Genomic DNA, 7,349 nt, shown 5'->3' on the forward strand with positions numbered 1-7,349 from the left:
TGGGAGTTCCCTGAGTGGCTCAGTGTGTTAAGGAGCCAGTGTTGTCACTGCAGCAGCTCAGGTCACTGCTGTGGCACAGGTTTGATCCTTGGCCCAGGAACATGCCATACATAGGTTGTTAAAAACCTATGCCAAAAAATGAATATAATTTACACATAAAAATACTGTGATATTAAGAGACAAGTTGGATGAACTTGGATAGTTGTGTGTACCTGTAGCCTCTCCTCAAAATAAGTTAGCATGCCATCTTGTGGCTTTTTCTGGTCAACTCCCACCTCTGCTCCCCAGAGGCTGTTCTGATTTCTCTCATCACAGACTAAATTTGCCTGTTCTTGGACTTCACATAATCAGAACCAAAGGGAATGTGTTCTCATGGAATTTCTGTTGTGGACACGACGATTAAGGACACAATGTCTCAGTGAGCACGAGGGTTCCATCCCTGGCCTCCCTCAGTGGGTTAAGGATCCAGCTTTGCTGCAAGCTGCTATAGGTTGCAGATGTGGCTGGGATCTGGTGTTGCTCTGGCTGTGGTATAGGCCTCAGCTGCAGCTCCAATTTGACCCCTGGCCCAGGAACTTCCATATGCTGCAGGTAAAAAGAAAAAGAAAAAAGAATGTGCCCTTTTGTGTCTAATTTTTTTCTCACTCAGAACAGGTTTTGAGATGATCCTTGGTGCCTGTAGAGGATCGTTCCTTTTTTTTTTTATTTTTTATTTTTTGTCTTTTTGCTATTTCTTGGGCCGCTCCTGCGGCATATGGAGGTTCCCAGGCTAGAGGTCCAATCGGAGCTGTAGCCGCCGGCCTATGCCAGAGCCACAGCAACGTGGGATCCCAGCCGTGTCTGCAACCTCCACCACAGCTCACGGCAACGCTGGATCGTCAACCCACTGAACAAGCGCAGGGACCGAACCTGCAACCTCATGGTTCCTAGTCAGATTCGTTAACCACTGTGCCACGATGGGAACTCCCGTTCCTTTTTTTTTTAAATCACTGAGTGGTACCCTAGTGTGTGGATAGATCACACTTTTGTTATCCATTCTCCTGCTGATGAACATTTGAGTTTTTCCAGCTCAAGTACAGTATTTTTTTTTTTTTATATGGCCACACCTGCAGCATATGGAAATTCCTAAGGTCTATGCCACAGTCACAGCAACACCTGATTCAAGCTGCACCAATCCTTATTAACCTACTGAGTGGGGCCAGGGATTGAACCCCCATCCTCATGGATACTAGTCCTATTCCTTAAACTGCTGAGCCACAACGGGAACTCTACTGCCAGTATTTTTTAACCAGAATTTTGCCTTTTCCAAGTTGATGGTATTGTCATCCTATCATTGTCAGCTGTGTAATACAGTTATCCAAAACTTGAATTTCTTTCTCTTTTTGAAGTCGGAGCTTCTGGTTGTCAATCCCAGCTGCCCACTAGAATCACCTGCGGAGCCACACCTGAGACCTGTTAAGTGAGGATCTCTGGAAGTGGGGTCCAGAGTCCGGAGTTTTAAAACTCCCTTGTGATGCACTGTATGGCCAGTTGGGGGAGCTCTTGAACGAGGTATTCTGGAGTCCTAGGCGGCTTGGGATTCTGCTCGCACATCTTACTGCTTCCTGTAGTAACGGCTCCAGGCTCTTCTTAAATCCTGTATTTTTTCTTCTCTAGAATTTGATGGGATTCAGTCGTCATCTTCTCTCTAATTGGTTTTGTTTCTTTAAGGGCTTTTCTCTTCCTTTTTAAGTTTTACCAAATTCCTTGTTACAAGCTTCCCATGTCGCCTTTACATTCTGTCCTCCCTTCTCTCCTCCACCTTCCCCTCAAGCCCAGTCCTGCCCCCAAACAGGCAGATTCCCCCCTGCATTTGGTCCAGATCCTCAAGCCTTCTACAAGAGTGCATTGTAAAGCCCAGCCACCTCCTCAGGTGAGTTCGCCTTTCTACAAAACATCATTAGCTGCTTTGCTCTTCGGGTCATAAACAGACATTTTGAATTAACCTATTTTATGATTTCAAAAAAATGATTTCTGGAGTTCCCATCGTGGCGCAGCAGAAACGGATCCGACTAGGAACCATGAGGTTTTAGGTTTGATCCCTGGCCTCGCTCAGTGGGCTAAGGATCCGGTGTTGCCGTGAGCTGTGGTATAAGTTGCAGGTGCGGCTCGGATTCGGCGTTGCTGTGGCTTTGGCGTAGACAGGGGGCTACAACTCCGATTGGACCCCTAGCCTGGGAACCTCCATATGCCGTGGGTGTGGCCCTAAAAAAATACTACTACTACTAATAAATCATCTGAAAATGCTTTCTGCAGAGCTGGTTTTTCAGTCACTAGATCTCTTCTACTCCTGATGGAAAGGAAATTTCCCTGGAAGAAAACGGCAAGTGCCCCAGTTCCTGGTAAGGCTCCCCAGGTGCTGCACGGAAACAGGGGTTCTAGATCACACACAGCTGCACTCTCTTTGGCCGGTCAGGGCGGGGAGCTCTTCTGTCTTGTTTCTTGGCCAAATTCTGAAGCGCTGATGTCCTTCAGCTCGGAGGAGAACTGCTGGCCTCTTCTAACACGTGGAGTCCCTTCTGGCTGGTCCACTTGAGGTCTCCTGCCTTTACTGGCAGCACCTTGTCACTTCTGCTGGGTCTTCTGGGCTCTGTTGCTTCTGGGACCTTAGGAACAGCCAGCGGGATGCCTTTCTCCATCTCAGGTGTGTCTGTCTGTACCCAACCCAGAGGGGGGTACCTTCAAGCGTGGGTACTCTCCCACCTTCCCTGTCTGCCTCCTGGCTGCGGATCCAGAGCAGTGAGTACCAAGAGCAGGAGGCTGGAGGGGGATTGGGGGGATTTCAGTGCTGGACGGGAGGTGGGGGAGTGCACAGTCTGTGGACCTTCATCATTGTAATCTGACCTTGTGCGATTGAGGTGGTCTAGCTCGAATCTATAAAAGGGACTGTTTTCCCTGTGTAATGACTACCCACGTTTACTCCTCTACCTGTAACTTCTTTCTTTGATCATAGCAAGGTTGCAAAATGTGAAATCGAGGAGATGACAGATGTAGAGAATTTCATTTTTTTAAGGCCGCACCCACAGCATATGGAAGTTCCAGGCTAGGAGTCGAATCAGAGCTGTAGCTGCCAGCCTATGCCCCAGCCACAGCAATGCCAGATCCGAGTTGCATCTGTGACTTGTGACGCAGCTTGTGGCAATACCAGATCCTTAACCCACTAAGTGAGGCCAGGTATCAAACCCACATCCTCACAGACACTATGTTGAGTTCCTAACCTGTTAGGCCCCAATGAGAACTCTGAGAATTATTAAAATGGTGATAAAACGGAATACTGGCCTGCTTTTCATTGCAAAACCTTGCACTGACAATCCTAAATGATATCAGTGGTAAAATGACACCCTCCCCCCACATCTTCTGTTACAGTGACTTTAGTCATTGTTGAATTTCAATAAAAACTGGGTATTTCAAATTAAAATATTTTACTATTTACCCTTCGTTGTCTACATGGAAGCTCATTTGGAAACCTCCCCTGACCCAATACACACACATAAATGTCGATTCATTAGGAAAGTCAGTCCCTAGAGGTTTGAAATCCTTGAAGCTCATTTCAGGTGTATTTAGTGTCTCTAGCCCAGCTGCACTGCATATTCCTGCATTCAATTAATGAATATGAAATAAAAAATGATGGCACAGTGGTTGTAAAAATTGTGAAACAGAACTGCACATTTCGATTCTGTCAGTCTATATAATCAGTTGAAGTTTTTATTTTGTATTTAAAATTTGAAATGGCAACACTGATGAGTTCCCATTGTGGCACCACAGGTTAAGAACCTGACATAGGGTCTGTGAGGATGCAGGTTCGCCCCCTGGCTTCGCTAAGTGGGTTAAGGATCCAGCATTGCTGAAAGTTGTGGCGTAGGTAGTAGACGAGGCTCAGATCTGGCGTGGCTGTGGCTGTGGTGCAGGCCGGCAGCTGTACCTTCGATTGACCCCTAGCCTGGGAACTTCCACATGCCACAGGTGCAGCTGTAAAAAGAAAACAAAAAAGCAAAATTGAGTGTAAACCATAAGGGGTGTGTGTGTGTGTGTGTATTTTGGTCAGTGCATATTTTCATACATAAAATATTTTCCTTGATTGAATATTTTAAAAATTTGAAGTTATTCTCTTTAATGGTTGATTCTTTGGTTTTCAAATGATTATTACTGACTAGAACATCATTATTAATTGAAAGTAATTTTGTTAATAGGGAGGGAATGTTAAAATGATCTACTCGGGGTGTTAAATGGACCAGTGGACACTGAGGCAGGAGTCCTCGGCAGGGTCGCCTGGGAGATCTGGTCCCCCGGACCTTCCGTCCTGACTCTTCCTCTCGGATGGCTGAACTTCACCTTCAAGCCTTTTCCTCAGGAAGGGCTGGCTTCTGGGAACACTGTTCCTGGAACTCTGCTTGTCCCAAACTGGGCCGAGTATAAACGTCTTGGGTAAAGTTTGCTTCTTCCTGTATTTTGAAGCCTTGCTGGCCACAGGCGTGGGGACACGTGAACCCAGCCACGTTCTTTTTTTTTTTTTTGCTTTTTAGAGCCGTACCCATGGCATATGGAGCTTCCCAGGGTAGGGGTTGAATCAGAGCTCCAGCTGCCTGCCTACACCACAGCTCACAGCAACGCTGGATCCTTAACCCACTGAGTGAGGCCAGGGATTGAACCCGCCACCTCATGGTTGCTAGTCAGATTCGTTTCCGCTCTGCCCCAACGGGAACTCCCCAGCCACGTTCTTCCGATAGATGATGTGATCTGTTTGCCTGTTGAGTCAAAGGATTATCTTTGAAGCGCGGTCACTTTCCCAGCATTGGAAGCATTGACCATCTGTATCCCCTTTTACTGGGACCCGGCCTTTCCAGACGTCTGTGTGTTTCCGCATTGCCAGGAGCAGCGTCAGGATTCTGGTTTTAAGTCTGTCTGTGAGTTTGCTTCCTTAGGGACGCCAGTCACGTATATATTGGCTCTCTTGCCAATTTGCCATGTGTGTCATTTCCTTTAAGCCTGTTTAAATATTTCCATTTCTCTTCACTCATTCTTCAAAGTCCGGTCTTGCAAACTCCCTTCTGTGTTTCTCAGCCTCTGTTTTCTCCATAATACTTTCAATTTCATCTTCTCTTCTGTGCTGCTTTAATTTTCTTTCTTTCACTTGTTTCCTGGGTTTTGCCAGCTCACATTTTGCTTCCTTTGTGTTCAGTTCTCATATATCTTTCTGGTTTCATGGAAGAGTCATTCTTTTAAAATTGAAGATAAACTATCTCATCGGATTTTTCACCTACTTTGTGATAACAGTTTTCTAAAAAGTGTTTTTCAGTGTTAATGGTTTTTTTTTTCTTTCTGTTTTTTGATCTTTTTAGAGCCACATCTTTGGCATATGGAAGTTCTCAGGCTAGGGGTTGAATAGGAGCCATAGCTGCTGGTCTGCACCACAGCCAAGCAATGCGGGATCTGAGCCCCGTCTGTGACCTACACCACAGCTCATGGCAACTCTGGATCCTTAACCTACTGAGCGAGGCCAGGGATAGAACTTGCATCCTCATGAATACTGGTCAGATTCATTTTCACTGAGCCATGAGGGAAACTCCTAAAGTTATAATATTCTATGTGAATTTATAGCAGCTTAATTTCAATAACATACAAAACTCTGTTCCTTTACAACTCTGTCCCCACTGTTCTTGATTGATGATGTCACAAAATTACATCTTTTTATATCATGTAAACAAAAATCATAAACTAGTCATTCTTTTAAATTTTTTTTTTTGTCTTTTCTAGGACCGCTCCCACAGCATATGGAGGTTCCCAGGCTAGGGGTCTAATTGGAGCTGTAGCTACCAGCCTATGCCACAGGCACAGCAATGCGGGATCCAAGCCCCATCTGCAACCTACACTACAGCTCACAGCAACACCGGATCCTCAACCCACTGAGCAAGGCCAGGGATCGAACTCGCAACCTCATGGTTCCTAGTCGGATTCATTAATCGCTGTGCCACGATGGGAACTCCAAACTAGTCATTCTTTTAAATACATTAGTTTCTTTCTTCTTCCTTTTTTTTCCCTTCTTAGGGCCACACCTGGGGCATATGGAAGTTCCCAGGCTAGGTGTTGAATCAGAACTACAGAAGCTGGCCTGCGCCACAACCACAACCACAACAACTGGGGATCTGAGCCGCGTCTACAACCTACACCACAGCTCACAGCAACACTGGATCCCCGATCCATTGAGCCAGGCCAGGGATTGAACCCATATCCTCATGGATACAAGTTGGATTTGTTTCCACTGCGCCACGATAGGAACTCCCATTAGTTTCTTAAAATGTGTAGGAGATAAGATTTAGAGATACAAGCCAAAGTTATGACAATACTTTTACACTAATGATTTTTCTTTTTTTTTTTTTTACTACTCAAATGAATTTATCACATCTGTAGTTGTATAATGATCATAACAATCTGATTTCACAGGATTTCCATCCCACAGCCCAAGCACATTCCCCCACCCCCAAACTGTCTCCTCCAGAGACCATAAGTTTTTCAATGTCTGTGAGTCAGCATTTGTTCTACAAAGTTCTGTCTGTCCTTTTTCCAGATTCCACATGTCAGTAAAAGCATTTGATGTTGGTGTCTCATTGTATGGCTGACTTCACTTAGCATGGTAGTTTCTAGGTCCATCCATGTTGCTAAAAATGCTGGTATTTCATTCTTTTTGATGGCTGAGTAATATTCCATAGTGTATATGTACCACATCTTCTGGATCCACTCCTCTGTCAATGGACATTTAGGTTGTTTCCATGTCTTGGCTATTGCAAATAGTGCTGCAATGAACATTGGAGTACATGTGTCTTTGCGAGTCGTGGTTTTCTCTGGATAGATGCCCAGGAGTGGGATTGCTGGATCAAATGGTAGTTCTATGTTAATCTCCATACTGCTTTCCACAGTGGTTGCACCAATTTACAATCCCACCAACAGTGTACTAGGGTTCCTTTTTCTCCACACCCTCTCTAGCATTTATTGTTTGTAGACTTTCGGATGATGGCCATTCTGGCTGGTGTAAGGTGGCACCTCATCGTGGTTTTGATTTGCATTTCTCTAATAATGAGTGACGCTGAACATCTTTTCATGTGTTTCTCGGCCATCTGTATGTCTTCTTTGGAGAATTGTCTGTTTAGATCCTCTACCCATTTTTGGATGGGGTTGTTTGTTTTTTTGGTATGGAGCTGCAGAAGTTGTTTATAAATTTTGGAGATGAATCCCTTGTCAGTCGATTCATTTGCAAAGATTTTCTCCCATTCTGTGGGTTGTCTTTTCATTTTGTTTAGGGTTTCCTTTGCTGT

Source organism: Sus scrofa, chromosome 7 (assembly GCF_000003025.6).
Source record: "Sus scrofa isolate TJ Tabasco breed Duroc chromosome 7, Sscrofa11.1, whole genome shotgun sequence".
In the NCBI taxonomy this organism is placed as follows: domain Eukaryota; kingdom Metazoa; phylum Chordata; class Mammalia; order Artiodactyla; family Suidae; genus Sus; species Sus scrofa.